The following is an 8058-nucleotide window of genomic DNA, read 5'->3' on the forward strand; positions in this document are numbered from 1 at the left end:
CCTAGGCTTGAGGATGATGATTGTCTTTGATATCATCTAGAACTACATATGTGTGTGTGGCTATATCATCTAGAATTACATATGATGGTCGTCGTCGATATCATCTAGAACTACATATGATGATCGCCGTCGATATGACCTTGTACTGCTTGAGGATGCATGTTGACTATGCATGAAATTGTTATCTAGTACTCCCTTCATGCCAAATTACTCGTCGTGGTTTGAACTAAAACCACACCGAGTAATTTGGAACGAAGGGAGTACTACTTAGTACTTATAATGGTTTATGAATTTCATATCTAGTAGTACCTATTATCTGAAAGGGAAAGGGGTACAAAGGGAAAGGGTACGGTGGAAAATAATGAAAGATATAGCAGTAGCAAGGGACAATGAAATCGCTATAGCTAAATAATAGTAGCGCGTTCCGAAAAAGCGCTGCTGATATCGTCAACAGTAGTAGTGCGGGTGCGGACGGTGCTACTACTATAAGTTAGCTGCAACACCTTATTAGTAGCGCGGTCACCCGCGCTGCTGCTAGCCTCAAAACCCGCGCTACTACTAGGGTTTTCCCTAGTAGTGTGCCCTCTGACCTATAGTACATCACGACATTGCGTGCCGGCTACCCAACGTGTAGAGCAACATTGAGTGAATGACTGAATTAATAAACATGTGGAGCAAAAAGAAGCAAAACTTCGTTCTCCATGGTTGCCGTGCGCAATGGCCACATTGCCTCCAACCTTTCAACCGTGCGATAAAACTTCATGACAGAGTTCTGGATGATGTATCATCGATGCGCTAACGGCTTCACATTGTGTTCATGGATGATATGCATGTTGTGGGATGCAATGTGCTTTCGCGCATGAAATGAAGCATGCACACGCTGCCAAAAGACTCCGCCTCTTGCGCTCCTGCCTATGAAGTCCGCAGAGATGGACTACCACTAATCGCACAACTGCTCATCCTCTATTACCGAGTATTGCCACCATCCTGCTTACTCTAAGAAACTACCTGAAGTTTAAAAACAAGTCTAATGGCATTTGACTGAACACCTGACGGACATGGTGTCCGCCATGGACGGCATTGACAATGGGTGGAGGTTGCAGACGGATCTTGGGTGGACGGCATCGTAGTACAAGGCGAGCGGGCACGTGGTGAGGGTTGCGGGCATCCGGCAATAGTGCGGTGGTTGCCAGAGAGGTACAGTCGACGACTTCGGACCAAAGAATGATGTGGATGCGAAAGAAAAGAAATCAGGGATGAGATGAAAGAGGATAGGACCAAACGGATTTTCAATTGACCAGTGGTGTCGGACTCGTACGGGACGGCCGTCCAGACTCCAAACTGCTCAGCGGATGCTCATGAAAAGGAGTTGGAGTTGCAAACAGCTCCGAATTTTTTGATTTTTTTATGTTACTGTGTGTAGAAACTACACGTGCTTGGAGATGCCCTTACCCAACACCAAAAGGACGGCAGTGCAGAGGATTCACCGACCGAATCCCACTGGCCACTGCGGATGGAAGCGAAGCAACACAGTTGGGCCGTCCACCCAAACGCGTCGATTATGGCCGGTGCAAGTGTATAATTATCAATTAATCGACACATGCAACTTGACCTTGTACGGTTTTCTCGTGACCTGCATGCAGAAAAGTAGTACTATTAATCTCCACCCAAGTAAAGCGAGCTGAATACATGCCCGACTGCCTGTTGAATGAGAGTATGTGCATCAATAATGAGACTCGCATTATGTAAGTCGGCCGAAAATTTATTTCTCCTCGGTCGGTTCCTCCTTTCAAAAAATTGACTACTCCATCCGTTACGTGTGTAAGTCACCTTACGAAACCAAATATTTCCAAAACACTTAGGCACGATACATTAACTTTCTCCTCGTTTCTTGTTTCATGACATATTAATCAATAAGAGACGTGGGCCGTGCATGCTTTCAATGACTTGAGACTACTAAGGCTGGTTGTAATGGGAAGTATCATGTATTAGTATCATGCATATGATACTAGTATATGATACTACTTCTGTAATGCATAGTATCATAAGTTAGTATCTTAGGTTGCCTTATTAATTGTCATGCATGAAAGAAAGTAGTACACCATTTAATATGATACGGTATCATGGTATGATAATACTGCATCCTCTCTTTCCTTATTTAATTGTGTGCCACATCATCCAAAAAGTCTAGTTGACATACATGATACCACTTATGATACTATTATTACGACTAGCCTAAACATGACATGTAGTGGTTAGTTCATTGCATGCAATGCTATTAATTAGCAAAAAAACATTAAGTTCTCTCGTTTTCCCCTCCGGCTTGGTCGCGGTGCCCACCTAATATGTACAACCTAAGATGACTTATACATCTAAACGGAGGGAGTATCCAAATTGTAAATTCAGATCAACTACATATCATAGCTATTTGAGATCAATAAAATAAATAAATGCAGAGATCCGGGTTGCCTAGTGCATGCGCTGGCTGTCGGCTAGACTATCAAGTATCAACCTTTGCATTGCACGCATGCTTTCCACAAAGAGAGCATCAACTTCACGCGAGCGAGCCTTCAATGAATCCTTTTGTTTTCATGATCAAGGCCCTTATTCCAATACATGTTACAAAACTTCCAGGCCGTTTGAAATTGATCAGATCGTTCCAAAAGAAAAAACAAACAATTTTTGCATGCTCTTACTCCTAGTACGTGCGTGCATGGATTATTTCTTGCCTACCAACTCTGTCTCGTCTTCTCCATCGTACGCGCGTACGTCGCACAGCAGCACCAAGGGCAAGCGAATCGATCGAGACAACTCAATCAGTAGCTCCACAGCGTAATGTCTCCGGCGCCGTCGTCGTCATCGTCATCGTCTCCGTTCATACTCCAGCCTCCGCCGGCACCCATCCCATCGTAGTAGTAGGAATGCTGGTCCATGTCAACGTACTGCAAGCCGTAGTCGTCGTCATACGGCACCGCCGCGGCATCCTGCATCGTCATCGTCGCCGGGGCGGGCGCGGACGCGGACGCCTGGGCCGCGGCGGGGCAAGCAGCCTCGGCGAGCGCGATGGCGGCGGTGCGGATGTCCTCGGGCGTGCAAAGCGTGGCCAGGTCGACGACGAGCAGGGACGCGGAGTCAGCGAAGTTGACGCAGGCACCGCGGCCGCGCAGGGCGAGGGCGGCCACGTCATGGGCGCGCGCGGCGGCCTCCGGGGTGGCGAAGGTGCCGAGCCAGATGCGCGACTTCTTGTTGGGCTCGCGCACCTCGCTCACCCACCGCCCCGCGCGGCGCCGCACGCCGCGGTACACCGGGTGCCGCGTCTTGGTCCGCCCTGCCGGCCGCTTCGGCGGCACCGACGTCACGGTCACGTATCCCTTGCCGGTCTGGTCCATCTATTCTACCCTCAGCTGGCAATGGTGGTTCTGTGAGTGTGATGTTGAGGTCAGTGGTGGTCTGCTGCGAGTGAGGAGATCGAGATCCATGTATATATAGGCCAGCGGGGGTGGTGGACTTGCAGAGTGAGACGTGGAAGCCGTGTTGGCGTCAGCATGGCTTGATGCTTTGATCGTACATTCTTAATGTTTAGATTTGTCCAGCATATATTATTTACAGTGAAGTGCTTAAAAGGTTCATAACCTATTCGGAAAGTCAATTTGGCTCCCGGGAGCACGTGCGCTCCCGGGGCCAAAAGAAATTTTTGAAATGAAAAAAAAAATCAAGGCAAAATTTGTTTGTGTATTTAGTCACATCCAAATGCTACATGCAAATTTTGAAGCAAAAAGGTTAAATATTTTGGCTTGTGCAAAAAAGACAAATTGAACACCAAAAGTTACCCCCAAATGTCACCCGAAATTTATTTAACTTTTCCGATGAAACACCCATCAAAATTGACATGCATACTTGCGACACTAACACAAACATCTATCAAGAATTTCAGAATTTTTTGAAAACATATAGTACTATTTTTTGGGTTACTGTTCACCCGGGAGCCGGTGAAAAAGTTTTAAAACTTTGACTTGAGACAAAAGGTAAATGCACACTTATTCGTGAATGGAGTGCCTATGTATATAGGGTTTCGCTTAAATGCACTCTTTATTTCATGTAATAACCACAACAATCATCAGGGGAAGAAGGTAGAGATTACTAGAAACAAACTAGTGGATCTCCTGAAACGGACCGACCACGTGATGGCGCCGCCAGAGACACCACACTCCCTCCCAGCGCTCTGGCCACTGCCGTGGTCGGTCGCTTTGATCCGGGTTGACCGTACACCGTACGCACCTCGCCGAGTACGTAATTAATAAAGGGGAGGTAATTTGGCCCAAGTAGCGCCGCTTGTCGGCGCCTGTGCATGCCGCCGCCCGTCGCACGAACGCGTCGTCGCCGTGGTCGGTCGCTCTCTCGTGCTAGTCGCCATGGCAGCTCAATTGCCGGGAGAAGACAACTTCACCTTACAGTGGGTAACAACACTGAAGGCTTAGCTGCACCACGAAAAAAAAATCAAAACACTGACGGCTCTGTTTATTTATACAAGGCCATTTATAGTTGTACCAAAGCAGTTCTGACTACTTTGTGCCACGAGTTCAGATTATTTTTTCTGACATAAGCACATGTGTTGCCAGCAAAAAACACGACATCTTTTGTATCAACAATTCTATGGCTCTTCCCATAAATAACCTTCTTTTTGCTAGCTTTTCCCGAAAAGAAGAAAGACCCCCACCCTCTGCATTACATGATGCAGACAACCATTTTATTAAACAAAGTACTAGGTTCAAAATATCGTCTCAAGCAATCCACAAAATAAACTGAAAAAGTCCCACAACCGACGAAAATAGCGTAAGATGACCAGACACCTATTTTATTATTGAACCGACATTCAAACTGGTTGTAAGTGTCCGACCTTCTCCGAGCGGTCACACAAAATCCATATGCTCCCCGTGGTCTACATGACACTAGACCATGAAGACGCGCGTTGCTGTGCCCGTTCATCTTAAACTGTAAACTACGATATATTTGAAACGGATGAACAATAGAAATATTTGTTGAAATTTGAATGGCTTAAGCTAGAGTGCCATGGTAGAGGGCATATTTATTTGAAGTTATAGCGGACCCATTTGCATATTTATTTCGATGATGGTATTTCAAAAATTTGAATGGCTCTTGCCGACGCATCCTTGGCCGCCCCACGCTCGTTCTCGCCATCGTGTTCACCGGCAACCCACGCTCGCCGCCGCATCCTTGGGTGACCGTGCTTACCGGCCATGGCAACCCTGGTGGAGATGGCCGCAGCACCCCGTCGTCGAGCTCGCGCCGTATCTCGCCCCCAATTTGCTGGTCACTACAAAATAAATCATGGGTCTTAGCAAAAAATTAAGACAGTTCCGGCAAAAAATCACTTCACCTCGCCGGTGATGCCCATCCCCCTCCCTCGCCCTCCTGTAGAAACAAATGGCGACGACTCTGTGGTCTCACAGCAAACGACAGTTGTAGCAAAAATTGGGGCTGGTTCCAGCAAACCAAAAAACGGTAGTAGCAAATATTTCAGAAATTAGACGGCGTCCCAACAAACCGAACCCTGGTGGTAGCAAAAATTGAAGCTTGTTCCAGCAAACCAGAACACCGGTGGTAGCAAAGATGCAAAGTTGAGGGCTGGTTCCAGCAAATCAAAAAGGCGATGGTAGCAAAAATCAACACTGGTTCCAGCAAAATACAAAAGGGTGGTACAAAAAAATACAAAAGACGACGCTAGTTTCAGTAAAACCAAAACGCCGATGGAAGCAAAAATTTGTGCGGGTTCCAGCATCTGGCCACCATGGTTGTAGCAAAGATGCAAAGTCGAGGGCTGGTTCCAACAAATAAAAAACACAGTGGTAGCAAAAAACGACCCTGGGTCCAGCAAAATACAAAACGGTGGTGGCAAAAACATACAGAACATCGCTAGTTTCAGCAAAAAACTGAACGCCGATTGAAGCAAAAAAATTGTGCGGATTCCAGCACCTGGCCGCCATGGTTGTAGCTCTTGCCAGCATCCACAGGCTGCCGCTGTAGCTGGAAGCACCACACCTCCGCTCGCGGACAGTCGTCTTCTACGCACCTCTGCATCTTCGTTTGTGCTCCTCCGGTATGCGGAGCAGCAGCCCGAGTACGTGCGCTAGGTCATGACGCGGTGAAAATGCGACGTATCGGTGCCGGTTGTTACGACCAAATGATCTGGTCCGTTCCTGCTTCAAGTCTAACGGTTAAGGACGTCAAAATGCTGTGGTGGCTCCTAGCAAGCTGAGTTATACTGTTAAGTAATAGTAACGTCCACGTATGAATCCAATCAGACTCCCGGATGATAATCTGCAAAAAATTGGTGATTCTTTGCCTGTTAAAAGGTGACATCATTTTGAGAACTCCATATGCTCAAAGGAATGCACACACTCCTACTCAAATATGTGCCGTTGTCTCAGACTCTACCCTAGTTAACCATGTCTCAGATAAACTCGATCAACTGCTGAGAGGAGAAATATTTAAGGACGCATGAATAGTATGCCACAATAGCTTGGCGAGTGGACACTGCAGAAAGAGATGTTATATTGATTCATCCTGATCACAAAAATAACACCGTTTACTACCCTGCCAACTTCGCTTCGACAAGTTATTCTTAGTCAAAGTCACTCCCTTGTGCACAAACCACATAAATAACTTTATTTTTAAAGACACCTTGACTTTCCAGATGTAAGGTGACCTTGGGATAGGACCGGTGTTTATCAAGTCCGTGTACATGGACTTAACCGAGAATACACCTGACACGAAAATCTTCCAATATAAGGTATTCATCGCATCAGTATAGGGCGACATTCTCTCGGTCGGCGTGTCTCTTCAATGTCGATGCTAGTGAGAAGTCGCGTCCGCTCTAGCCGTACATGAATGCGGCGCTGACCGTTTCAGATGGAAAGAAAGCATGGGTTTTTAGTGGGCTGGAGCGGGCGTGGCAGCATTCTGGACTCCCGTCGGACCAATACAGACTGTGTTGGATGGCGCAACACGTTAGAAACACTGCCCTGACGTATGTGCGCGGTTTGAGGGTTGGTGTTGAGCAATTGATAGAAAAGCGTATAGTTATGATGATAATTAAGGCAATGATCATGAATATAGGCATTACGTCCATAACAAGTAGACCGAACCGATTCTGCATCTACTACCATTAATCCACACATCGACAGACTCCTGCCTGCATCAAGAGTATTAAGTTCAGGAGAATAGAGCAACGCTTTAAGCAAGAAAACATGATGTAGAGGGATAAACTCAAGCAATAAGATATAAACCCCATCTTTTTACCCTTAATGGCCACAATACAATATGTCCTCGCTACCCCTACTATGTCACTGGGTGAGAACACCGCAAGATTGAACCCATCACAAAGCACCTCTCCCACTACAAGATAGATCAACTTAGTTGGCCAAACCAAATCAATAGATCGGAGAGAACTACAAAGCTATTTAAATCATGCATATAAGAATTGAGAGGAGAATCAAATATTATTCGTAGATAATCTGATCATAAACCCAAAATTCATCGTGTATCAACAAACATACCGCAAAACAAGATTACATCGGATAGAACTCCAAGAAGGTCGAGGAGAACATGGTATTGAAGATCAAAGAGAGAGAAGAATCCATGTAGCTACTAGCTATGGACCCGTAGGTCTGTGGTAAACTACTCACGCATCATCGGAAGGTTAGCAAGGTTGATGTAAAGGCCATCCATGATTGAAACCCACTCCAACAGATCGCCAGGAAAGGTCCCCAAATGGGATCTCCCGAGAAAAGAACCTTGCGGCAACGAAAAAGTATTTTTGTGGACACTTCTGATAATGATGGGATATTTGAGAATATATAGAGGTGGTTTTAGGGTTGGGGGACTCCCGAGGAGCCCACAAGTCAGGGGCGCCCCCCTAGGGCGCGCCCTGAGGGCTTGTGGTGCCCTCGGGACTATAATGGCCCTCTCTCCAAGTTACGTAGGTGTCTACTCGTCCAAGTAAAATCATCATGCCAGTTTTATTCCGTTTGGACTCTA

The 8058-nt window shown here is 46.5% G+C and overlaps 1 pseudogene; it reads right to left on the reverse strand.

The window, feature by feature from the left end:
- Positions 1 to 2816: 2816 nt before the first annotated feature.
- Positions 2817 to 6005, reverse strand: LOC119360168 (annotated as a pseudogene).
- Positions 6006 to 8058: the final 2053 nt, after the last annotated feature.

Source organism: Triticum dicoccoides, chromosome 2B, assembly GCF_002162155.2.
Source record: "Triticum dicoccoides isolate Atlit2015 ecotype Zavitan chromosome 2B, WEW_v2.0, whole genome shotgun sequence".
NCBI classification, from domain to species: Eukaryota; Viridiplantae; Streptophyta; class Magnoliopsida; order Poales; family Poaceae; genus Triticum; species Triticum dicoccoides.